We start from the raw sequence: 27,377 nt of genomic DNA, 5'->3' as shown, positions 1-27,377 counted from the left end.
GGTAGATAATAGATCACATCAAAACACAACAGATCGTATTTACCACCCTTAACCCTTTAAAATGAGACCATAAATAGTCCAAATGCAAAAATAGAAATGGCTACATAACAAAGAAAGCTCCAAACATCTTTCTCTCAGAATTAAAATACATTCTTCAATCATAATTTCCAATGCCAAGCCCCGCGAGAAGGGACAGCAGTGGATCTGGATTCCCGTAACAGGTGGTAATAAAAATAGAACCACTAACTCAACATCAGAATTGATCTCATCCACAGGATTATGTATATGGTCTAAACATCTCAGGTCTCCTGTCGTTTTCAAGACAACTCGGCACCTCTGAAATTCCCGACTTGGAAACTAGTTGTAGAAAAATGTGCGCCAGGTTTCCCACTTGGAAAATATCAGAATCAACCAATAGGAAGCTCTGTGCAGAAAAAAAAATCAGTTTTCCGAGTTGTCTTGAAAGCACCATCCATCCTCCATTATTTTTTCATTCTCCATAATACAGTATCACTAGGGAACCTACATCAAGTATGAGGCAAAACATACACACTAATACATTGCACTAATGAAAACCACAAATACAGTGCACATGCACGTGTTTCCTCATGGGATTATTAACAGCAACTCACATTGTTGTCATTTAAATGTGTATTTCCTCCTGCTTTTTGTGTCTGAAGCTGGGCACCTTACAAAATAGGCATGGTCTAAATGGTTCTTCCCTGTGCAAGGTTTAATCAAATAAATACTAATAAAATACATTTTCTCTGGGCAAAGACACACTACTTTGGATGGGCAACTTGCAGTTACAGTGTTGTTGCGGTACAATAACACTCAGGTCTCAGGTATATCCTAATCTCAATGTCTTACGCAAACCATGTTCATATAGTCACATCTTAATTGTCTGTTGGTACTCTAAACCTTATATCATTACCATGAGAACACTATCATAAAGACAATTTAGAACATTAGACTTACACATAGGTTGACATTAAACAGGTGTGTTATCAATGTCATCAGCAACTGAACACAACACTGTTGTTATATACCACAAACATTAACAAGTAAACATGTAGCTAGAACCACTATAGGCTCAGGATATAATCAGTCAGTGGCTGAGGTCATGACTATTTAGTTATTTGGCAACATTACTTCTTCCATGGTTTTGACAAAACATACACTATTCCATAAAATGTACAACTTTCTCAGTAGACAGAATAGTATTATCACTCACCTGAGTGCTGCTGTCAGCAGTGAGCAAGAAACTGGTGGTCTTAACAGATCATCACCCTTCGCTCTTGGGAATGGCAGGCAGGTTTTCTTCCTAAATGGATCTGGTGCAAGACAAGACAATTCCATCAATTCTAAGAACTTATTTGATAGAGATACACAAAATGCCACTACCATTCATTACCATTCATAACGGAGTACACACAAATACCCTATATGAAGTTGACTATCGTTCTCCAAATCAACTCTTGAAGTATAATTTATTGATTTATCAAAGGAATTGCACCATTTACACAACCCAACTGACCTCCTCCCAATGAGACAAATATTATTGGTTAGCTTATTTGTTAAACATCCTCGACGATTAGAGTGGTAGCTTATTTGCAGAATGAATATTGTCAAGGAATAAAGTAATGCTTCATCCATATCCATAATACTCACTTGCTGCCCAATATCATCTGCCTCCTATCCTTCTTCGACTCCTTCTCCGTATACAATGTGTCACGGCAAAACACTGTAGCCTGTCACTTCCAAAGAACACTATCAATGGTGCTCCGTAGGCTACGCTGATGCGCTGGATTTTGGATACGTCGCTCTCCTTTCCTAGGCGTTTTTCAGGAATAGGCTTCACAGGCAGGTTTCGTTGCTAACTTGGAATTAATAGATAGGCTATGATCGGTCCTTGTTATTTTATTCGTACTAAATGTCTTGTATTCAGAATATCTGTTTTGATTGTTCTAAAATCTAAATTGGTATTAGTAGCCTATCTGTGAACAAGGCAATGAGAGGTTGTTGAAGCGGAATTAATTAGTCTAATTATTGACACAGTGCTGGATCGTTTAAGGATCATCGCTCCTCTTTGATTGGCCATTTACTCTACAGAAGAACCAAATGCTGTTTGTCTACATAAATTACCCGAAGAACAAACCGCTTTGGCAGAATGTTTCGCAATCAACCAAAAATCTATTTGAAAATGCTGTTTCTCAGAGCCTATTCGAAGAGGCGGGAATGAGTGATGAAGATGTACTAAAAAGACGCAAACCCAACACTCACTTCAGCATCAGTAGAGCATGGAAGCGAAAGCGATGCGAATGGGGAAGAAAGTGATGGATAGGCAGGCATAAGGATATATGCAAATGCAGCCCTGTCTTATTTCGTCTATCTGTTGACAGGTTTTGGCACAAGGTAGAAAACAATGCGCGAGAAGGAACAGCAGCTTCTAGCAGCTTGGACTGCAGGGCAAGGGGAGGGAACGTTTGGAACATCTATACAGGAGAAAAATATAAACGCGACATGCAATCATTTCAACGATTTTACTGAGTTACAGTTCATAAGGAACTCAGTGAATTGAAATAAATTCATTAGGCCCTAAACTGAGTATTCACATGGGTAGGGGCGCAGCAATGGGAGGGCTTGGGAGGGCATAGGCCCACCCACTTGGGAGCAAGGCTCACCCACTGGGAAGCCAGGCCCAGCCAATCAGGATGAGTTTTTCCACACAAAAGGGCATTATTACAGACACAAATATTGCTCAGTTTCATCAGCCGTCCTGGTGGCTGGTCTCAGACAATCCTGCAGGTGAAGAAGCAGGATGTGAGGTCCTGGGCTGGCATGGTTACATGTGGTCTGCGGTCGTGAGACCGATTGGAAGTACTTCCAAATTCTCTAAAATGATCTTGGAGACGGCTTATGGTAGAGAAATTAACATTAAATTCTCTTGCAACAGCTCTGGTGGACATTCCAGTAGTCAGCATGCCAATTGCGCGCTCCCTCAAAACTTGAGACATTTGTGGCACTGTGTTTTGTGACTAAACTACACATTTTAGAGTGGCCTTTTATTGTCCCCAGCACAACGTGCACCTGTGTAGTGATCATTCTGTTTAATCAGTTTCTTGATATGCCACACCTGTCAGGTGGATTTATTATCTTGGCAAAGAACAAATGCTCACTAACTGGGATGTAAACAAACTTGTGCACAAAATATGAGAGACATTTTTGTGCATATGGAACATTTCTGGGATCTTTCATTTCAGCTCATGAAACCAACACTTTACATATTGCATTTATATGTGTTCAGTATAGAAACGCACAGCTCGCCATCAACAGTGTCTGCGTATGAAGGGCCGACAGAAATGATTGGAATTATAGGATTTTCTCAATAAAAAATAAAAACATAACGCGTAGTTACGGATGTTAACATAATACTGCTTATTTGCTTCATGCATAGCCTACGATGTTGGCAATTAACAACGCTAATTAAGATGAATCCAGTCCGTTAAAACATTGTAACCTCCTATCCATTCGTCTTACTTACTGTTATAACCAGATGTTACACAGGGGAACGTAAAGTGGAGGGCCACTGTATACCAATGGGCAATTAAATAGATGTACGCTACCAGTCAAAAGTTTTAGAACACCTACTCATTCAAGGGTTTTTCTTTAGTTGTACTATTTTCGACATTGAACAACAATAATGAAGACATCAAAACTACAAAATAACACATATGGAATCATGTAGTAACCAAAAAAGTGTTTTATATTTGAGATTCTTCAAATAGCCACCCTTTGCCTAGATGACAGCTTTGCACACTCTTGGCATTCTCTCAACCAGCTGGTGAGGTTGCTTGCGACTCTACGTCTTACAAGAACGCGCTCACTGTCGTGGATGCAAGGTCTGATCCCACTTCTGACACCAACGTAATGAAACAGGCAGGGAGCAGGTCTTGAACCATCGACCTTCTAGCCCGAACTCCAGCGCGCTATCGACTGTGCCGCAAAAGCATGCTCGAGCTGCAGAGTCAATATCCGCGCTTATAAACCCAGGGTCGTTTCAATAATTTCTATTAGAGAGTCTTCAAATTGCCACCCTTTGCCTTGACAGCCTTGCACACTCTTGGCATTCTCTCAACCAGCTTCATCAGGTAGTCACCTGTAAGGCATTATAATTAACAGGTGTGCCTTGTTAAAAGTTAATTTGTGGAATGTCTTTCCTTCTTAATGCATTTGAGCCAGTCAGTTGTGTTGTGACAAGGTAGGGGGGTATACAGAAGATAGCCCTATTTGGTAAAATAAAGTCCATATTATGGCAAGAACAGCTCAAATAAGCAAAGAGAAACGATAGTCCATCATTACTTCAAGACATGAAGATCAGTCAATATGGAACATTTCTAGAAGGTTCTTCAAGTGCAGTCGCAAAAACCATCAAGCGCTATGATGAAACTGGCTCTCATGAGGACCGCCACAGGAATGGAAGACCCAGAGTTCATTAGAATTACCAGCCTCAGAAATTGCAGCCGAAATAAATGCTTCACAGAGTTCAAGTAACAGACACATCTCAACATCAACTGTTCAGAGGAGACTGTGTGAATCAGGCCTTCATGGTCGAACTGCTGCAAAGAAACCACTACTAAAGGACACCAATAAGAAGAAAAGACTTGCTTGGGCCAAGAAACCCGAGCAATAGACATTAGACCTGTGGAAATCTGTCCTTTGGTCTGGAGTCCAAAGTGGGGATTTTTGGTTCCAACTGCTGTGCCTTTGTGAGATCTCACATGATCTCCACATGTGTATTTCCCACCGTAAAGCATGGAGGAGGAGGTGTTATGCTGTGGGGGTGCTTTGCTGGTGACACTGTCTGTGATTAATTTAGAATTCAAAGCACACTTAACCAGCATGGCTACAACAGCATTCTGCAGCAATACGCCATCCCATCTGGTTTGGGCTTAGTGTGACAATCATTTGTTTTTCAACAGGACAATGACCCAACACACCTCCAGGCTGTGTAAGGGCTATTTTACCAGGAAGGAGAGTGATGGAGTGCTGCATCAGATGACCTGGCCTTCACAATCCCCCAACTTCAACCAAATTGAGATGGTTTGGGATGAGTCGGACCTCAGAGTGAAGGAAAAGCAGCCAATAAGAGCTCAGCATATGTGGGTTCCCCTTCAAGACTGGAAAAGCATTCCAGGTAAAGCTGGTTGAGAGAATGCCAAGAGTGTACCAAGCTGTCATCAAGGCAAATGGTAGCTATTTGAAGAATCTCAAATGTAAAATATATTTTGATTTGTTTAACACTTTTTTGTTTACTACATAATTCCATATGTGTTATTTCATAGTTGTAATGTCTTCAATATTATTCTACAATGTTGAAAATAGTACAAAAAAATCAGAAAAACCCTTGAATGAGTAGGTGTTCTAAAACTGGAAAAGCAATTAATTTGGGGAATTATGCCACCACCTTCAAAAACTAAATGTAACCAAATAACCTTTGGATGGAACCCTTGATTGTAACTCCCAGCCTCTGTGCCTGTGAAGGTGGTACCCAAATTAGGGCCGGAGAGGGCTCAGCTGCAAGTTGGGGGCTTAGTATCAGGGTTTGGCTCTGGAGTTGGCACTGCTTCTGCCTAAAGGCGTGGTGTCCAGGGCGTCCAGGCCAGGGAGGGAGGAGGTGGCAGCAAAGGCGGCTGATGCTTCACGGCCTCCACATGGACCTGATTGTCAGGCATCAGAGTCCTGTAAGAGACAGGTCCAGTGGCTTCTTCCACTACTGCAGGTACCCACATAGGGCCTCCAAAGTAGCTCCTCATGTCAAACCAAATCAAAATCAAATCGTATTTGTCACATGCAGCGAATACAACAGGTGCTTACTTACAAGCCCTTAACCAACAATGCAGTGAAGAAAATAAAGTTTATTAAATTAACTAAAGTAAAAAATATATATTTTTAAAGTAACACAATAAAATACCAATAACGAGGCTATATACGGGGGTACCGGTACCATGCCAATGTGTGGGGGTACAGGTTAGTTGAGGTAATTTGTCCATGTAGTTAGGGGTAATGTGACTATGGATAGATAATAAACAGAGAGTAGCAGCACTGTAAAAATAAAGGGGAGAGGGGGTATTTGATGAATTGTTCAGCAGTCTTATGGCTTAGGGGTAGAAGCTGCTGAGGAGCCTTTTGGACCTAGAATTGGCGCTCTGGTACTGCTTGCCGTGCGGTAACAGAGAGAACAGTCAATGACTTGGGTGACGAGTCTTTAACAATTTTTTGGGCCTTCCTCTGGCAAAGGAACTCCAAGATCGCATAGCAGTTCAGACGTCTTTTGTCCTTGTCTTGTCGTGTCCTGTATATATATATATTTACAACTTTTTTCACATACATTTTATTTTTATTTTCCATCAACTCATCTTCAAAACACTCTCCTGCAACCCGCCTCACCAATTTATATTTATAAAAAAGTATTATTTACCTCAGATCTGTAATCCTCCAAGAAGCTAGCCAGAAACTCCAAGAAGCTAGCCAGAAACTAGCCAGAAGCTAGCCAGGAGCTAGCCCAGAAGCTAATCCAGAAGCTAGTTAGCTTCTTTACTGGCAAATCGTTAGTATTCAGCTAACCACGGTTTGTGGTCATCAGCTATCCTTTAGCTCGAAAATCTATCGAAAATCCATCGCCAGTTTTGTACGGCGCAGCGCGGCTCGGAAAGGAACATACCGGACCAATTTTTCTCTCCATGTCCCTGGATTTCAACTGCTCTCTGGACATTCATACCCGGATCTCACAGCTAGCTAGCTGCTATCCGTGTGACAATCGACTTTCGTCGATTCCGGAGCAAACATCAATTATTCCGGTGCTAGCCAGCTCCGTCAATCACTCCTGAGTTCCATCATTCACTCCTGGGCTGCAGTCACCTATCCGGACCCGTTTTACTGCTCGGAGCCCCACCGGGCCTTCACAACTGGACTGCCGACGTTATCTACCTGAAGGAGATCCGGCTGGCTCCTCCGTCGCAAAGTTACCTGAACGCCCATCTGCGGCCCGCTAACCGTTAGCTGTCTTACCGGCTGCTATCTGAATAGACAATCGGACAATTTATTTATTTTTATTATTATTATGTTTTCTTCTCGGGCCTCTATAACTATATCTATTGTTCTTATTTTTGTTGTTGTTGTGTGATTTGGATTAATCCCCTCTACCACACGGAACCCCACTAATCTACTGACCGAACGCAAGAGGTGGCTAACAACATACCTCCATCCTATGCTAGCTTGCTACCGATGGCCTGGCTAGCTGTCTAAATCGCCGTGACCCTCAACCAACCTCTCCACTCACTGGACCCTTTTGATCACTCGACTAAGCATGCCTCTCCTTAATGTCAACATGTCTTGTCCATTGCTGTTCTGGTTAGTGTTTATTGGCTTATTTCACTGTAGAGCCTCTAGTCCTGCTCACTATACCTTATCCAACCTATTAGTTCCACCACCCACACATGCAATGACATCTCCTGGTTTCAATGATGTTTCTAGAGACAATATCTCTCTCTTCATCACTCAATACCTAGGTTTACCTCCACAGTATTCACATCCTACCTTACCTTTGTCTGTACATTATACCTTGATTCTATTTTATCGCCCCCAGAAACCTCCTTTTACTCTCTGTTCCAGACGTTCTAGACGACCAATTCTTATTGCTTTTAGCCGCACCCTTATTCTACTCCTCCTATGTTCCTCTGGCGATGTAGAGGTGAATCCAGGCCCTGCAGTGCCTAGCTCCACTCCTATTCCCCAGGCGCTCTCTTTTGACGACTTCTGTAACCGTAATAGCCTTGGTTTCATGCATGTTAACATTAGAAGCCTCCTCCCTAAGTTTGTTCTATTCACTGCTTTAGCACACTCTGCCAACCCGGATGTTCTAGCTGTGTCTGAATCCTGGCTTAGGAAGACCACCAAAAATTCAGACATTTTAATTCCAAACTACAACATTTTCAGACAAGATAGAACTGCCAAAGGGGGCGGTGTTGCAATCTACTGCAAAGATAGCCTGCAGAGAGTTCTGTCCTACTATCCAGGTCTGTACCCAAACAATTTGAACTTCTACTTTTAAAAATCCACCTCTAAAAACAAGTCTCTCACCGTTGCCGCCTGCTATAGACCACCCTCTGCCCCCAGCTGTGCTCTGGACACCATATGTGAACTGATTGACCCCCATCTATCTTCAGAGCTCGTGCTGCTAGGCGACCTAAACTGGAACATGCTTAACACCCCAGCCATCCTACAATCTAAACTTGATGCCCTCAATCTCACACAAATTATCAATGAACCTACCAGGTACCTCCCCAAAGCCTTAAACACGGACACCCTCATAGATATCATCCTAACCAACTTCCCCTCTAAATACACCTCTGCTGTCTTCAACCAAGATGTCAGCGATCACTGCCTCATTGCCTGCATCCGTAATGGGTCAGCGGTCAAACGAACTCCTCTCATCACTGTAAAACGCTCCCTGAAACACTTCAGCGAGCAGGCCTTTCTAATCGACCTGGCCGGGGTATCCTGGAAGGATATTGACCTCATCCCGTCAGTAGAGGATGCCTGGATATTTTTAAAAAATGCCTTCCTAACCATCTTAAATAAACATGCCCCATTCAAGAAATGTAGAACCAGGAACAGATATAGCCCTTGGTTCTCCCCAGACCTGACTGCCCTTAACCAACACAAAAACATCCTATGGCGTTCTGCATTAGCATCGAACAGCCCCCGTGATATGCAGCTGTTCAGGGAAGCTAGAAACCATTATACACAGGCAGTTAGAAAAGCCAAGGCTAGCTTTTTCAAGCAGAAATTTGCTTCTTGCAACACTAACTCAAAAAAGTTCTGGGACACTGTAAAGTCCATGGAGAATAAGAACACCTCCTCCCAGCTGCCCACTGCACTGAAGATAGGAAACACTGTCACCACTGATAAATCCACCATAATTGAAAATTTCAATAAGCATTTTTCTACTGCTGGCCATGCTTTCCACCTGGCTACTCCTACCCCTGTCAACAGCACTGCACCCCCAACAGCAACTCGCCCAAGCCTTCCCCATTTCTCCTTCTCCCAAATCCATTCAGCTGATGTTCTGAAAGAGCTGCAAAATCTGGACCCCTACAAATCAGCCGGGCTAGACAATCTGGACCCTTTCTTTCTAAAATTATCTGCCGAAATTGTTGCCACCCCTATTACTAGCCTGCTCTCTTTCGTGTCGTCTGAGATTCCCAAAGATTGGAAAGCAGCTGCGGTCATCCCCCTCTTCAAAGGGGGGGACACTCTTGACCCAAACTGCTACAGACCTATATCTATCCTACCATGCCTTTCTAAGGTCTTCGAAAGCCAAGTCAACAAACAGATTACCGACCATTTCGAATCTCACCATACCTTCTCTGCTATGCAATCTGGTTTCAGAGCTGGTCATGGGTGCAACTCAGCCACGCTCAAGGTCCTAAACGATATCTTAACCGCCATCGATAAGAAACATTACTGTGCAGCCGTATTCATTGATCTGGCCAAGGCTTTCGACTCTGTCAATCACCACATCCTCATCGGCAGACTCAACAGCCTTGGTTTCTCAAATGATTGCCTCGCCTGGTTCACCAACTACTTCTCTGATAGAGTTCAGTGTGTCAAATCGGAGGGTCTGTTGTCTGGACCTCTGGCAGTCTCTATGGGGGTGCCACAGGGTTCAATTATTGGACCGACTCTCTTCTCTGTATACATCAATGAGGTCGCTCTTGCTGCTGGTGAGTCTCTGATCCACCTCTACGAAGACGACACCATTCTGTATACTTCCGGCCCTTCTTTGGACACTGTGTTAACAACCCTCCAGGCAAGCTTCAATGCCATACAACTCTCCTTCCGTGGCCTCCAATTGCTCTTAAATACAAGTAAAACTAAATGCATGCTCTTCAACCGATCGCTACCTGCACCTACCCGCCTGTCCAACATCACTACTCTGGACGGCTCTGACTTAGAATACGTGGACAACTACAAATACTTAGGTGTCTGGTTAGACTGTAAACTCTCCTTCCAGACCCATGTCAAACATCTCCAATCCAAAGTTAAATCTAGAATTGGCTTCCTATTTCGCAACAAAGCATCCTTCACTCATGCTGCCAAACATACCCTTGTAAAACTGACCATCCTTCCAATCCTCGACTTTGGCGATGTCATTTACAAAATAGCCTCCAATACCCTACTCAACAAATTGGATGCAGTCTATCACAGTGCAATCTGTTTTGTCACCAAAGCCCCATATACTACCCACCATTGCGACCTGTACGCTCTCGTTGGCTGGCCCTCGCTTCATACTCGTCGCCAAACCCACTGGCTCCATGTCATCTACAAGACCCTGCTAGGTAAAGTCCCCCCTTATCTCAGCTCGCTGGTCACCATAGCATCTCCCACCTGTAGTACACGCTCCAGCAGGTATATCTCTCTAGTCACCCCCAAAACCAATTCTTTCTTTGGCCGCCTCTCTTTCCAGTTCTCTGCTGCCAATGACTGGAACGAACTACAAAAATCTCTGAAACTGGAAACACTTATCTCCCTCACTAGCTTTAAGCACCAACTGTCAGAGCAGCTCACAGATTACTGCACCTGTACATAGCCCACCTATAATTTAGCCCAAACAACTACCTCTTTCCCAACTGTATTTTATTTATTTTGCTCCTTTGCACCCCATTATTTTTATTTCTACTTTGCACATTCTTCCATTGCAAAACTACCATTCCAGTGTTTTACTTGCTATATTGTATTTACCTTGCCACCATGGCCTTTTTTGCCTTTACCTCCCTTCTCACCTCATTTGCTCACATTGTATATAGACTTGTTTATACTGTATTATTGACTGTATGTTTGTTTTACTCCATGTGTAACTCTGTGTCGTTGTATCTGTCAAACTGCTTTGCTTTATCTTGGCCAGGTCGCAATTGTAAATGAGAACTTGTTCTCAACTTGCCTACCTGGTTAAAAAAAGGTAAAATAAAATAAAATAAATAAATAAAAAGACTAGTCGGGTACAAAATGCCTTAAATTACCATGGCTCCGGTCTGCAACATCCTCCTGCTTTGCAAAGTCCAGGTGCAGCCAGTCTAATGCAGATGTCAATCGCCTGTTCATTAACAGCTTGGCTGGGCTCTTCCCAGTAGAGGCCGTGGGCGTAACATGCTGAGACAGCAAGAACCTTGACAGTCAGGTCTGCCAGTCACCCACCGAGATCCTAGACAGAGCCTCCTTGGTTGTCTGAACCAAGCATTCAGCTTGGCCATTGGAGGATGGATGATATGGGGCTGTGGTGACGTGTCTGATTCCATTCCGTCCGTATCTTTAAACTCAGCAGAAGTGAAGGCAGATCCATTGTCTGACAACCCATGCTTATCACAGGAGCAGAGGACATGAAGCTAACCATGGCTACTTCCAGCGGGAATCCACTACAATGTCATAAGCCTTTCCTTTGAACAGCCCAGCAAAGTCTACATTAAGACAAGGCCATTTCTTTGTTGTCCACTCCCATGGGTGCAAGGCGGCCTTTGCTTGGAGCATTGCCTGACAGCTGCACACCACAGCCTCAATTTCCATGTCAATCCCAGGCCACCACACATAGCTCCATGCCAGTGCCCTCATCCTCACTATTCCAGGATGTATATCATTCAGCATGGAAAGGAGCCCCTCTCTCGCCAGGCCAGGAACCACCACCTGGCTACCCCACAACATGCAGTTCTTGTGAACCAACAGGTCGTTTCGACGAGACCAGTAGGGTCCAAACTGGCAGCCAGGAACCTCATAGGCCCATCCATGCAGCACCCAGCGAAGCACCCATAACATGACATGATCCTTAAAGGTCAGTGCGGCTAACCTAGAAACTTGGAGACGGGCATCAAACACCACCTCCAAACTGCATCACTTCTCAGGGAGGTGGTGGCTCAGACAAAGAGGTAGTGAGTGGTGCAGCAAAAATCCACTTCTCTCTCTGCAGTCGTAGCTCTGCTTCTACAAAGTGCCTCAGCACTTCCCTCAGCCAAGAGTTCTGCTCTTTCAGAGTTTGGCCTGTTATCAGTGTGTCATCAAGATACATCTGGACCCCTGTGATGCCCGATAGCAAGGTGTCCATGTAGCACTGAAAAATGGCCACTGCTGTGGTCACTCCAAATTGGAGGCCCCCCCTGCCAGAGTCGCAAACAGATCAGCTACCGTAGGCATGGGGTAAACATCAGGGACATACTGTAGCTAGCTAGCAGACGACGATAGCTACTGTCATAAACCACCATGCGTAACATGACCTATTCAGTCATACACATGCTGTCTACTGTCTCTCTCTCTGGATGCATTGCTGCTCATGTGTTTCCTTGTGTCCACTTTACTCACCCCTGTCTTTCTGTTTGTCTTTCTTATTTTATTTCTGTTTGTCTTGCAGGGACATGAATCGGAGAAAGGCAGAACCCGTCTGATGAAAGCAGCCAGAGCGGGACACCTATGTACTGTACAGTTCCTAATCAGCAAAGGTGTGCATCTGCTCCCTCCCTGTAAAACACCACACAAAACCACACAGAAGACATCTGACACATTGCATTAGTGATGTAATGTTTACACTCCTGTTGACAAAGAGTGATGGTAAACAGGAAATGTAATTGTAGGGAAAAAGCAGCCAGAGCATTGTTTTTTATTGTTCCTCTTATCCACACACGGATGGACATGGTATGCTTCCTGTTAGAGGCTGGGGCTGACGAGATGCACACAGCACTCATGGAGGATTGTATGGTAAGTACTCACATAGACACACACTGGCTGCTGTTGGACAGTGGCGCAAAGGTCAACATACAGTGGGGCAAAAAAGTATTTAGTCAGACACCAATTGTGCAAGTTCTCCCACTTAAAAAGATGAGAGAGGCCTGAAATTTTCATCATAGGTACACTTCAACTATGACAGACAAAATGAAAAAAAAATCCAGAAAATCACATTGTAGGATTTTCTATTAATTTATTTGCTAATTATGGTGGAAAATAAGTATTTGGTCAATAACAAAAGTTTATCTCAATACTGTTATATACCCTTTGTTGGCAATGACAGAGGTCAAACGTTTTCTGTAAGTCTTCACAAGGTTTTCACACACTGTTGCTGGTATTTCGGCCCATTCCTCTATGCAGATCTCCTCTAGAGCAGTGATGTTTTGGGGCTTTTGCTGTGCAACACGGACTTTCAACTCCCTCCAAAGATTTTCTATGGGGTTGAGATCTGGAGACTGGCTAGGCCACTCCAGGACCTTGAGATGCTTCTTACGGAGCCACTCCTTAGTTGCCCTGGCTGTGTGTTTCGGGTCGTTGTCATGCTGGAAGACCCAGCCACGGCCCATCTTCAATGCTCTTACTGAGGGAAGGAGGTCGTTGGTCAAGATCTCGCAATACATGGCCCCATCCATCCTCCCCTCAATACGGTGCAGTCGTCCTGTCCCCTTTGCAGAAAAGCATCCCCAAAGAATGATGTTTCCACCTCCATGCTTCATGGTTGGGATGGTGTTCTTGGGGTTGTACTCATCCTTCTTCTTCCTCCAAACAAGTGCAAGGCAAGCTCTATTTTTGTCTCAGACCACATGACCTTCACCCATTCCTCCACTGGATCATCCAGATGGTCAGTGGCAAACTTCAGACAGGCCTGGACATGCACTTGCTTGAGCAGGGGGACCTTGCTTGCGCTGCAGGATTTTAATCCATGACGGCATAGTGTGTTATAATGTTTTTCTTTGAGACTGTGGTCCCAGCTCTCTTCAGGTCATTGACCAGGTCCTTCCATGTAGTTCTGGGCTGATCCCTCACCTTCCTCATGATCATTGATGCCCCACAAGGTGAGATCTTGCATGGAGCCCCAGACCGAGGGTGATTGACCGTCATCTTGAACTTCTTCCATTTTCTAATAATTGCGCCAACAGTTGTTGCCTTCTCACCAAGCTGCTAGCCTATTGTCCTGTAGCCCAACCCAGCCTTGTGCAGGTCTACAATTTTATCCCTGATGTCCTTACACAGCTCTCTAGTCTTGGCCATTGTGGAGAGGTTGGAGTCTGTTTGATTGAGTGTGTGGACAGGTGTCTTTTATACAGGTAACGAGTTCAAACAGGTGCAGTTAATACAGGTAATGAGTGGAGAACAGGAGGGCTTCTTATAGAAAAACTAACAGGTCTGTGAGAGCCGGAATTCTTACTGGTTGGTAGGTGATCAATTACTTATGTCATGCAATAAAATGCAAATTAATTACTTAAAAATCATACAATGTGATTTTCTGGATTTTTGTTTTAGATTCCGTCTCTCACAGTTGAAGTATACCTACGATAAAAAATGACAGACCTCTACATGCTTTGTAAGTAGGAAAACCTGCAAAATCGGCAGTGTATCAAATACTTGTTCTCCCCACTGTAGGTGGGTGAGGGCAGTGTGGAGTGCAATTAAGATTTTGTCGTCTATGGATCTGTTGCGGCGGTAGGCAAAATTGGAGTGGGTCTAGGGTGTCTGAGATGATGGAGTTGATGCGTGCCAAATGAATAATGGCTCTGAAAGGGATTGCTGACATTTTACGGGCTGCTAACCAACTGTGCTATTTTATTAGTTTTTTCACAATGTTTGTAACTCATAATGTTGCTGCTACCGTCTCTTATGACCAAAAAGAGCTTCTGGACATCAGAAGAGCGACTACTCACCTCGAACTGGACAAAGACAGAGGAAAAGGGGGATGAGGGCGGGTGCCTTGTAAGAATTTGCAGACGAGTATGTAAACCCCCACTTTCCTCCGTATTACTGGCCAACACGCAATCATTGGAAAACAAACTGGACGATCTACGATTAAGACTATCCTACCAAAGGGACATTAAAAACTGCAATATCCTATGTTTCACAGAGACGTGGCTAAACGACAACATGGAAAATATAGAGCTGGCTGCCTTCTCTGTGCATCGGCAGGACAGAGCAGCTATGTCTGGTAAGACGAGGGGCGGGGGGGTGTGTCTGTTTGTCAATAACTGCTGGTGCGCAATGTCTAATATTTGTATTATTATCTATTTTTTTTACCCCTTTTACGCCCCAATTTTGTGATATCCATTTGGTAGTTACAGTCTTGTCTCATCACTGGAACTCCAGTACAGACTCGGGGAGAGGTGAACGTCGAGAGCCATGCGTCCTCCGAAACAGAACCCAACCAAACCGCACTGCTTCTTGACACAATGCCCACTTCACCCAGAAGCCAGCCGCACCAATGTGTTTGAGGAAACGCCGTACACCTGGCGACCGTGTCAGCGTGCACTGTACCTGGCTCGCCACAGGAGTCGCTAGTGCACAATGGGACAAGGATATCCCTGCCGGCCAAACACTCCCCTAACCCGGACGACGCTGGGCCAATTGTGCGCCGCCCCATGGGTCTCCCGGGTACGGGCGGCTGCGACAGAGCCTGGACTCGTACCCAGAATCTCTAGAGGCACAGCTACCACTGCGATGCAGTGCCTTAGACCACTGCACCACTCGGGAGGCCTACGATGTCTAATATTAAAGAGGTCTCAAGGTATTGCTCGCCTGTGGTAGAATGCCTCATGATAAGCTGCAGACCACACTATCTACCAAGAAAGTTCTCATCTATATTATTCATAGCCGTCTATCACCACCACAAACCGATGCTGGCACTAAGACCGCACTCAACGAGCTGTATAAGGCCATTAGCAAACAAGAAAATGCTCATCCAGAAGCGGTGCTCCTAGTGGCCGAGGACTTTAATGCAGGGAAACTTAAATATGTTTCACCCAATTTCTACCAGCGTGTCACATGTGCAACCAGAGGGAGAAAAAAAACTCTTGACCACCTTTATTCCACACACAGAGGCGTATATAAAGCTCTCCCTCGATATCCATTTGGCAAATCTGACCATAATGCTATCCTCCTGATTCCTGCTTACAAGCAAAAACTAAAATAGGAAGTACCTGCGACTCCCTCAATACAGAAGTGGTCAAATGACGCGGATGCTACGCTACAGGACTGTTTTGATAGCATAGACTGGAATATGTTCCAGGATTCATCAAACGGCATTGAGGAGTACACCACCTCAGTCACCGGCTTCATTAATAAGTGGTTCAACGACGTCGTCCCCACAGTGACCGCACGTACATTTCCCAACCAGAAGCCAGGGATTACAGGCAACATCCTCACAGAGCTAAAGGCTAGAGCTGCCTCTTTCAAGGAGCGGGACACTAATCCGGACCCTTATAAGAAATCCTGCTATGCCCTTAGACAAACCATCAAACACGCATAGCGTTCATACAGGACTAAGATTGAATCCGACTACACTGGCTCTGACACTCGTCGGATGTGGAAGGGATTGAAAAATATTGCGGACTACAAAGGCAAACACAGAAGCGAGCTGCCCGTTGATGTGAGCCTACCAGACAAGCTAAATGCCTTTTATGCTCGCTTAGAGGCAAGCAACACTGAAGCATGCATTAGAAAACCAGCTGTTCCGGACTAATGTGTGATCATGCTCTCTGTAGCTAATGTGAGCAAGACCTTTAAACAGTTCAAGATTCACCAGAACGATTACCAGGACGTATACTCAAAGCATGCACGGACCAACTAGCAAGTGTCTTCAAAGGCATTTTCAACCTCTCCCTGACCAAGTCTGTAATACCTACATGTTTCAAACAGACCACCATAGTCCCAAGAAAGTTAAGGTAACCTGCCTAAATGATTACCACCCTGTAGCAATCACGTTGGTAGCCATGAAGTGCTTTGAAAGGCTGGTCATGTCTCACATCAACACCATCATGCCGGAAAACCAAACCCACTCCAATTCGCCCTAACAGATCCACAGATGATGCAATCTCAATCGCACTCCATAATGCCCTTTCCCACCTGGACAAAAGGAACACCTATGTGACAATGCTGTTCATTGACTACAGCTCAGCGTTCAACACCATAGTGCCCACAAAGCTCATCACTAAGCTAAGACCCTGGAACTAAACACCTCCCTCTACAACTGGATCCTGGACTTCCTGACGGGCCGCCCCCAGGTGGTAAGGGTAGGCAAGAACACATCTGCCACCCTGACCCTCAACACTGGTGCCCCTCAGGGGTGCTTGCTTAGTCCCCTTCTGTACTCCCTGTTCACCCACAACTGCATGACCAAGCACGACTCCAACACCATCATTAATTTTGCTAACGACAACAGTGAGAGGCCTGATCCCCGACAACAATGAGACAGCCTATAGGGAGGAGGTCAGAGATCTTGCAGTGTGTTCCCAGGAAAACAATCTCTCCCTCAATGTGAGCTAGGCAAAGGAGCTGATCGTGGACTTCAGGAAAAGGTGGGCCGAACAGGCCTCCATTAACATCTACGGGGCTGAAGTGGAGCGGGTCGAGAGCTTCAAGTTCCTTGGTGTCCACATCACCAACAAACTATCATGGTCCAAACACACCAAGACAGTTGTGAAGAGGGCACAACAACACATTTTCTCCCTCAAGAGACTGAAAAGATCTGGCATGGGTCCCCAGATCCTCAAAAAGTTCTACAGCTGCACCATCGAGAGCATCCTGACCTGTTGCATCACCGCCTGGTATGGCAACTGCTCGGCATAAGACGCTATAGAGGGTAGTGCGTACGGCCAAGCTTCCTGACATCCAGGACCTATATACTCTCTCTGCTATCGCACGGCAAGCGGTACCAAGTCTAGGACCAAAAGGCTCCTTAACAGCTTCTACTGGGTTAGATACAGCTGTGCAGTGCAGACTGGGTTTTTTCGTCCTCTCGTGTACTTTTGTATTTTTCTGTTTTTTTGTATATATTTCAATTTTATTTTCAATCTCTTTTCCATTTGAATTCAATTACACCTTCAGGTAACCTGCCTCATCCGATGTGATACGGAACAGCTATTATTTTACATTTTTAGACCTTATAGCAAGAACCACCTAGCCATCAGAAGCTAACCAGCTACTTAGCTACAAGCTATTTAGTCATTGTTAACCACTGCTAGCAGCGTTTACCTTCTGCACAGATACCAGCCCCCTTTTTTTTGCCTGGATAATACTCGCCAGCCTACCAGTATTGGACTGTCTCTCCACCACAACGCCGGATTCCTGACGAAATCCTTGGACCATTACTCCTGATCTTCACAGTTAGCTAGCACCCACCGAGTTACCCAATACCGAAGCTATCCCTGAAGCCCACCTCCCGGCCTACTCAGTTGTTCACCCGGACTCCACCCAAACAGACCTAAAACCCACTACTCCACCGGCTCCTTGCCGTAAGCTCTGGACCTTGGCACTGGATCACCGCTGCTACTGAGTGGCTATAGCGGCTAACGCCCCTGCCCCGGAGCTAGCACCAGTTACCCGTGAGCCAGGCGCATCTCCCGGCTAGCAAACTAAATTACTACAACTACAATACCTCTTTCACCATCTGGCTTGGATCCTTTGTCGACACGACGCCCCCCACACCACCACGACTGGTCTGCCGACGAATACTCCATCCGCTGTAACTTCAACCGGCCTCTGTCGGACATCGGAGCAGACGCTTCTACTAGCCCCGGGCTTCTAACTTTAAACGCTGTGTCGCCGCGTGCTAGCGTAGTAGAGATTACTCCGCGGCTTCCCTGTTCCATCTATTGCTGCCCCCTGGACCCTATGATCACTTGGCTACATAGCTGATGCCTGCTGGACTGTCCATTAATCACTGTACTCCATTTTGTTTTATTTTGTTTATCTGTCGGCCCCAGCCGCGAACTCAGGCTCTGTGTGTAGTTAACCGACCCTCTCTGCCCATTCATCGCCATTTTACCTGTTGTTGTTGTTTTAGCTGATTAGCTGTTGTCTTACCCGTTGTTGTCTTAGCTAGCTCTCCCAATCAAGACCTGTGATTACTTTATGTCTCGCTGTATGTCTCTCTCAAATGTCAATATGCCTTGTATACTGTTGTTTAGGTTAGTTATCATTGTTTTAGTTTACAATGGAGCCCCCAGTTCCACTCATCATACCTCTGAAACCTCCTTTGTCCCACCTCGAACACATGCGGTGACCTCACCCAGCATAACCAGCATGTCCGAGACTCTCTTATCATCACTCAGTACCTGGGCATCCCTCCGCTGTACCAGCACCCCACTATGCCCTGAATATATTCTACCATGCCCAGAAATCTGCTCCTTTTATTCTTTGTCCCCAACGCTCTAGGCGACAACTTTTGATAGCTTTTAGCCGTACCCTCATCCTACTCCTCCTCTGTTCCTCGGGTGATGTGGCGGTAAACCCAGGCCCTGCGTGTCCCCAGGCACCCTCATTTGTTGAATTCTGTGATCGAAAAAGCCTTGGTTTCATGCATGTTAACATCAGAAGCCTCCTCCCTAAGTTTGTTTAACTCACTGCTTTAGCACACTCCGCCAACCCTGATGTCCTTTCCATGTCTGAATCCTGGCTGAGGAAGGCCACCAAAAATTCTGAGATTTCCATACCCACACACAACATTTTCCGTCAAGATAGAACTGCCAAAGGGGGAGGAGTTGCAATCTACTGCAGAGATAGCCTGCAAAGTTCTGTCATACTTTCCAGGTCTATGCCCAAACAGTTCGAACTTCTAATATTAAAAATGAATGAAGCTGTGCCCTGGACACCATTTCTGGATAGATCGCCCCCCATCTAGCTTCAGAGTTCATTCTATTAGGTGACCTAAACTGGGATATGCTTAACACCCTACAATCTAAGCTAGATGCCCTCAATCTCATGCAAACATTCAAGGAACCCACCAGTTACAACCCTACATCCGTAAACATGGGCACCCTCAAAGACATTATCCTGACCAACTTGCCCTCCAAATACACCTCCGCTGTTTTCAATCAGGATCTCAGCAATCACTGCCTCATTGCCTGTATCCGCTATGGGTCCGTGGTCAAACGACCACCCCTCATCACTGTCAAACTCTCCCTAAAACACTTCTGCAAGCAGGCCTTTCTAATCGACCTGGAAGGATATTGACCTCATCCTGTCAGTCGAGGATGCCTGGTCATTCTTTAAAAAAAACATCCTGTGGCAGACTGCAATAGCATCGAATAGTCCCCACGATATGCAACTGTTCAGGGAAGTCTGGAACCAATACACGCAGTCAGTCAGAAAAGCAAAGGCTGGCTTTTTCAAGCAGAAATTTGTATCCTGTAGCTCTAACTCCCAAAAGTTTTGGGACACTGTAAAGTCCATGGAGAACAAGAGCACCTCCCAGCTGCCCACTGCACTGAGGCTAGGTAACACGGTCACCACCGATAAATCCATGATAATCGAACATTTCAATAAGCGTTTCTGGCCATGCCTTCCTCCTGGCTACCCCAATCCCGGAGAACAGCTCCCCCTGCAGCTACTCGCCCAAGCCTCCCCAGCTTCTCCTTCACCCAAATCAAGATAACAAATGTTCTGAAAGAGCTGCAAAAGGACCTGCAGCTACTCGCCCAAGCCTCCCCAGCTTCTCCTTCACCCAAATCAAGATAACAAATGTTCTGAAAGAGCTGCAAAACCTGGACCCGTACAAATCAGCTAGGCTAAACAATCTGGACCCTCTCTTTCTAAAACTATCTGCCGCCATTGTTACAACCCCTATTACCTAGCCTGTTCAACTTCTCTTTCGTATCGTTCGAGATCCCTAAAGATTGGAAAGCTGCCGCGGTCATCCCCCTCTTCAAAGTGGGTGACACCCTAGACCCAAACTGTTACAGACCTATATCCATCCTGCCCTGCCTATCTAAAGTCTTTGAAAGCCAAGTTAATTAACAGATCACTGACCATTTCGAATCCCACTGTACATTCTCCGGTTTCCAAGCCGGTCACAGGTGCACTTCAGCCAGACCCACTCTAGTCGGCTGGCCCTCGCTACATATTCGTCGCCAGACCCACTGGCTCCAGGTCATCTATAAGTCTATGCTAGGTAAAGCTCCGCCTTATCTCAGTTCACTGGTCACGATAACAACACCCACCCATAGCACACGTTCCAGCAGGTATATCTCACTGATCACCTCCAAAGCCAACACCTAATTTGGCCGCCTTTCCTTACAGTTTTCTACTGCCAGTGACTGGAACGAATTGCAAAAAAAAAAAAAAAAAAACGCTGAATTTGGAGACTTTTATTTCCCTCACCAACTTTAAACATCAGCTATCTGAGCAGCTAACCGATCGCTGCAGCTGTACATAGTCCATCTGTAAATAGCCCACCCAATCTACCTACCTCATCCCCATACTGTTTTTATCTACTTTTCTGCTCTTTTGCACACCAGTATCTCTACTTGTATCATCTGCTCATTTATCACTCCAGTGCTAATCTGCTAAATTGTAATTATTCGCTCCTATGACCTATTTATTGCCTTACCTCCTCATGCCTTTTGCACACACTGTATTTAGACTTTCTTTTTTTCTACTGTGTCATTGACTTGTTTATTGTGTTATTGGCTTGTTTATTGTTTATTCCATGTGTAACTCTGTGTTGTTGTCTGTGTCGCACTGCTTTGCTTTATCTTGGCCAGGTCGCAGTTGTAAATGAGAACTTGTTCTCAACTAGACTACCTGGTTAAATAAAGGTGACATTTAAAAAATTTAAAAGACATAAGACTGCTGAACAATTAATCAAATGGCCACCCGTACTATTTACTTTGACACCCTCCCCCAACCTTTGTTTTTACACTGCTGCTACTCGCTGTTTATTATATATTCATAGTCACATTACCTCAACTAACATGTACCCCCACACATTGACTCTGTACCGGTACCCCCTGTATATAGCTTCGTTATTGTTATGTAATTTCCTTGTGTTACTTTATTAGATTTTTTTTAAACAATTGGACTTTAGTTTATTTAGTAAATATTGTAACTATATTTCTTGAAGAGCATTGTTGGTTAAGAGCTTGTAAGTAAGCATTTCACAGTAAGGTCTACCTGTTGTATTCGGCACATGTGACAAATACATTTTGATCTGATAACCAGCCTTTCAAACCACTTCATGGATTACAGATGTGAGTGCTACAGGGTGGTAGTCATTGATCTTGGGAACATGAATGATGGTGGTCATCTTAAAACGTGGAGAATATAGACTGGGACAAGGAGTTTGAAATTTACAGTGAATATGCCTGCAAGCTGTTCTGTGCAAGCTCTAAGAACGCCCCCTGGAATACCGTTGGGCCCCGTGGACCTTGCGGGTGTTGATCTGATTAAAGACCTTACTCACGTCGGCCTCTCACCCAATCCTCTGGGTCGGTGGTGGCCCTCTCATCCAGCTCAGAGTTACAGCCCCTACTGGAGATGTTTCAGACATTTTGAAGAGGGTTAAGTCATCCTGGACAGGGTAACTGATGAAATGTTTTTATAATTGGTTTTGGAGTAATGGGCTGCCCACAGACTGGCCTTGGTTACTTAATCGAACATCAAAAGACACTTTGTACCACAGAATTCTGGATGAGCTCCAGGCAGCAATGAGCCACCGCATACCTGGCCTCCACAATTCCCCCAGACAGCAGGGGCTCTGTTCCCTGCACAACCATGGTCTACTAAACAATGGATAAATTATGAATGTAATATAACGTAATCATGTTGCCTTTGTTTTTCCCTCTCACAGAAAGCACCATTAGCCTACTTGCTCGCAGCTACAGATTGAGCCACAGAGGCATCTACAGTAATGAAGCAATTCAGGTTATGTGCTCAGGGGCAGAGGAGCAATCCAATTTCCCAAGCCCCCGGCACAGCTAACATCAACTCAGTTTAAACGTAGGATCACCCCATGCTAATGTGCACAAAGGGTCCAGTAATCTGGTCTGTGTTCAGAAACAAAATCAGTCATTCAGGATGAGAAACAGCAGCAGTAAGATTTACTGTACAATAAGACTTAAATAAAGCATCCAAGCTCAAGAAAACATACAAAGAAAATCAGCCCTGAAGGACTGAGGTTGACACCAGCAGAAACACTGACTGTAGACAGCTGGACACTGCTCACTTTCTAAGACACTTGAAAACAGAAAATATCTTCCAAACAGTGTGTGCGCGGGCACGTGCGTGTGTGTATTCATCCCTATTACTACTGACAATCGTGAGACCTTCAGCGAGCACCTAGGCACTTGGTTTATCTAACTATCCCATGAAACACATGGAATTGTCTCTCCAAATAATATTTTAATTTCTTCCCTTATCGTTGCATGTTGCCTTGATATCTTGTCCTTCCAGGCATCATCTGGTAGAAGCTCTGATCTGAAATCAGAAAGTAAAACACCAGAATTCCACCAAGCCTACTACCTGGATTTCCAATAATGTTAGCTTAAATGACCCTCCCTTAAATTAATATAAATTCACTTAAAAGAGATTGAAAAGGACGCACTAGGTCAACATATTTAATTACAATCATGGATTTTGATTGGACGTTTTAATCAAATTCATATAAAGTTTTAATAGCATGCTTACAGTCAAATAATTAAGATAACAGCTTTGCTGTATAAGAGTTTCCTGCCATCTAGTGGCCATAAAACAAAACTACAACTAGAAAAATAAAACAACCCTAGCCAACATAGGCTGCACCCCCTCACAGTCAGCCCAATTCTGATCTTTTTTCAAACTACTTGGTATTTTGACTAATCACAGATCTTTTCACATCAGACTTTTTTCAGAACTGATATAATTGGACAAAAGACCAATTATTGGGGGGGGGAAATCAAGAATTAGGCAGTCTAAACGCAGCCTATGCTGGCTGTATGTATCTCAATTGCCTCCTTTTATTTTTATTTAACTAGGCGAGTCAGTTAAGAACAAATTCTTATTTACAATGACGACCTACCCCTCTCTACGGGGCTCCCATATCACGGCCGGTTGTGATACAGCCTGGAATCAAACCAGGGTCTGTAGTGATGCCTCTAGCACTGAGATGCAGTGCCTTAGACCACTGCGCCACTCGGGAGCCCAAACTTTACTCATCTCCTTTCCTACATACCTTCTGATCTCAGAAGATTTGATGAATTACAGCGCCTTCAGAAAGTTTTCAGACCCCCTTGACTTTTTCCACATTTTGTTGTTTTACAGCCTGAATTTAAAATGAATTAAATTGAGACGTCACTGGCCTACACACAATAATTCATAATGTCAAAGTGGAATTGTTTTCTGACATTTTAACAAATTAATTGAAAATGAAAAGCTGAATTGTCGAGTCAATACATATTGAATTCCTTTGTTATGGTAATAAGTTCAGGAGTCAAATTTTGGTTTAACAAGTCACATAATAAGTCGCATGGACTCACACTGTGTGCAATATTAGTTTTTATCGTGATTTTTAAATTATATGTAAGCTCCCTCAGGCGAGCAGTGAATTTCTGTCACGACTTCCACCGAAGTCGGTCCCTCTCCTTGTTCGAGCGGCATTCGGCGGTCGACGTCAGCCTTCTAGCCATCGCCGATCCACTTTTCATTTTCCATTTGTTTTGTCTTTGGCTTACACACCTGGTTTCAATTCCTCAATTACTTGTTCATTATTTAACCCTCTGTTCCCCATGTCTGGTTGTGAGTAATTGTTTGTATGTAGTACGGTCCGTTAATATGGGCTCTCTTTATTGTATTGCATTCATATATATATATATATATATATATATATATATATATATATATATATATATATATATATATATATACAGTGCCTTGCGAAAGTATTCGGCCCCCTTGAACTTTGCGACCTTTTGCCACATTTCAGGCTTCAAACATAAAGATATAAAACTGTATTTTTTTGTGAAGAATCAACAAGTGGGACACAATCATGAAGTGGAACGACATTTATTGGATATTTCAAACTTTTTTAACAAATCAAAAACTGAAAAATTGGGCGTGCAAAATGATTCAGCCCCTTTACTTTCAGTGCAGCAAACTCTCTCCAGAAGTTCAGTGAGGATCTCTGAATGATCCAATGTTGACCTAAATGACTAATGATGATAAATACAATCCACCTGTGTGTAATCAAGTCTCCGTATAAATGCACCTGCACTGTGATAGTCTCAGAGGTCCGTCAAAAGCGCAGAGAGCATCATGAAGAACAAGGAACACACCAGGCAGGTCCGAGATACTGTTGTGAATAAGTTTAAAGCCGGATTTGGATACAAAAAGATTTCCCAAGCTTTAAACATCCCAAGGAGCACTGTGCAAGCGATAATATTGAAATGGAAGGAGTATCAGACCACTGCAAATCTACCAAGACCTGGCCGTCCCTCTAAACTTTCAGCTCATACAAGGAGAAGACTGATCAGAGATGCAGCCAAGAGGCCCATGATCACTCTGGATGAACTGCAGAGATCTGCAGCTGAGGTGGGAGACTCTGTCCATAGGACAACAATCAGTCGTATATTGCACAAATCTGGCCTTCATGGAAAAGTGGCAAGAAGAAAGCCATTTCTTAAAGATATCCATAAAAAGTGTTGTTTAAAGTTTGCCACAAGCCACCTGGGAGACACACCAAACATGTGGAAGAAGGTGCTCTGGTCAGATGAAACCAAAATTGAACTTTTTGGCAACAATGCAAAACGTTATGTTTGGCGTAAAAGCAACACAGCTGAACACACCATCCCCACTGTCAAACATGGTGGTGGCAGCATCATGGTTTGGGCCTGCTTTTCTTCAGCAGGGACAGGGAAGATGGTTAAAATTGATGGGGAGATGGATGGAGCCAAATACAGGACCATTCTGGAAGAAAACCTGATGGAGTCTGCAAAAGACCTGAGACTGGGACGGAGATTTGTCTTCCAACAAGACAATGATCCAAAACATAAAGCAAAATCTACAATGGAATGGTTAAAAAATAAACATATCCAGGTGTTAGAATGGCCAAGTCAAAGTCCAGACCTGAATCCAATCGAGAATCTGTGGAAAGAACTGAAAACTGCTGTTCACAAATGCTCTCCATCCAACCTCACTGAGCTCGAGCTGTTTTGCAAGGAGGAATGGGAAAAAATTTCAGTCTCTCGATGTGCAAAACTGATAGAGACATACCCCAAGCGACTTCCAGCTGTAATCGCAGCAAAAGGTGGCGCTACAAAGTATTAACTTAAGGGGGCTGAATAATTTTGCACGCCCAATTTTTCAGTTTTTGATTTGTTAAAAAAGTTTGAAATATCCAATAAATGTCGTTCCACTTCATGATTGTGTCCCACTTGTTGTTGATTCTTCACAAAAAATACAGTTTTATATCTTTATGTTTGAAGCCTGAAATCTGGCAAAAGGTCGCAAAGTTCAAGGGGGCCGAATACTTTCGCAAGGCACTATATATATATATAATCTTTTTTTTTTAGTAAAGTACCTTTATTTACTCATATCTGCTGTCCTGTGCCTGACTCCTCCACACCAGCTACACACAGACCACATTACAGAATTACTCACCTGAATGGAGTCAGCAGGAGCAGATGCCCTCTCTGTGGCAGTAGAGGAGTGCGTCCAGCAGCACGCGACCATGTTGCAAAGTCTGGGCACCGCCATGGATCGCGTGCTGCAAACGATGGATCATTGGGAGAGAGGAGGAGGTCGTCCAGTGCCTCCACCAGCCACACTACAGCAGGCCCCACTGTCCACCCCTCCTTCACCGGGTCCCAGCGGGATTCGGTTTGCGCTCCCGAGGGAGTATGATGGACGGATGCCAGGGGTTTCTACTACAGCTGGAACTCTACCTGGCGACCGTCCACCCGGCTCCTTCGGGACGAGAGAGCGTGTCTGCCCTCATCTCCTGCCTCTCAGGCAAAGCCCTGGAGTGGGCCAACGCCATATGGAGTGAAGGAGACTAATACGCAGAGTTCATCCGCCGCTTTCGGGCAGTTTTCGACCACCCGCCTGAGGGTCGAGTGGCAGGTGAACGTCTGTTCCACCTGAGGCAGGGGACAAGGAGTACATCCTGGCGGCGAGGAGACTGAACCCTCACCAGGCAAGGTGGGCCATGTTCTTTACCCGTTTTGTTTTCACTCTGTCCTACAGACCAGGTTCCCAGAACTCCCATACTTCCAGCCTCTTGCCTGGTGGCACCGGTGGTGTGGGAGCTGGATGCGGACATCGAGCGGGCATTACGCACAGAGCCCACGAAGTGTCCAGCTGGGTGCCTGCTGTCCATGACCGTTTGATCTGTTGGGCCCACACGTCACACTCCTCTGGTCACCCTGGCATCGGTCGGACGGTGTGTTGCCTTAGTGGGAAGTACTGGTGATCCACCATGGTCAAGGACGTGAGGGTTTATGTTTCCTCCTGCTCGGTGTGCGCCCAGTGCAAGGCTCCCAGGCACCTGCCCATAGGGAAGTTACAACCCCTACCCGTTCGGCAACAGCCGTGGTGGCACCTGTCAGTGG

At 44.8% G+C, this 27,377-nt stretch overlaps 1 protein-coding gene across 1 annotated transcript in view; it reads right to left on the bottom strand.

The window, feature by feature from the left end:
* LOC110509404 (sodium/calcium exchanger 1) overlaps nucleotides 1-2,477 on the bottom strand; it is a 68,030-nt gene extending 65,553 nt beyond the window's left edge. Inside the window, exons 1-2 of the mRNA XM_036968337.2 lie at nucleotides 1,672-2,477; nucleotides 1,235-1,334 (exon numbers count right to left, since the gene is read on the bottom strand). The gene's annotated coding sequence lies outside the window, so the exon portion shown is untranslated. The remainder of the gene's footprint in view (nucleotides 1-1,234; nucleotides 1,335-1,671) is intronic.
* Between the last annotated feature and the right edge of the window lie 24,900 nt (nucleotides 2,478-27,377).

Source organism: Oncorhynchus mykiss, chromosome 29, assembly GCF_057628025.1.
Source record: "Oncorhynchus mykiss isolate SJ-2025 chromosome 29, ASM5762802v1, whole genome shotgun sequence".
In the NCBI taxonomy this organism is placed as follows: domain Eukaryota; kingdom Metazoa; phylum Chordata; class Actinopteri; order Salmoniformes; family Salmonidae; genus Oncorhynchus; species Oncorhynchus mykiss.
This window is presented reverse-complemented; position numbering and strand designations above follow the sequence as displayed.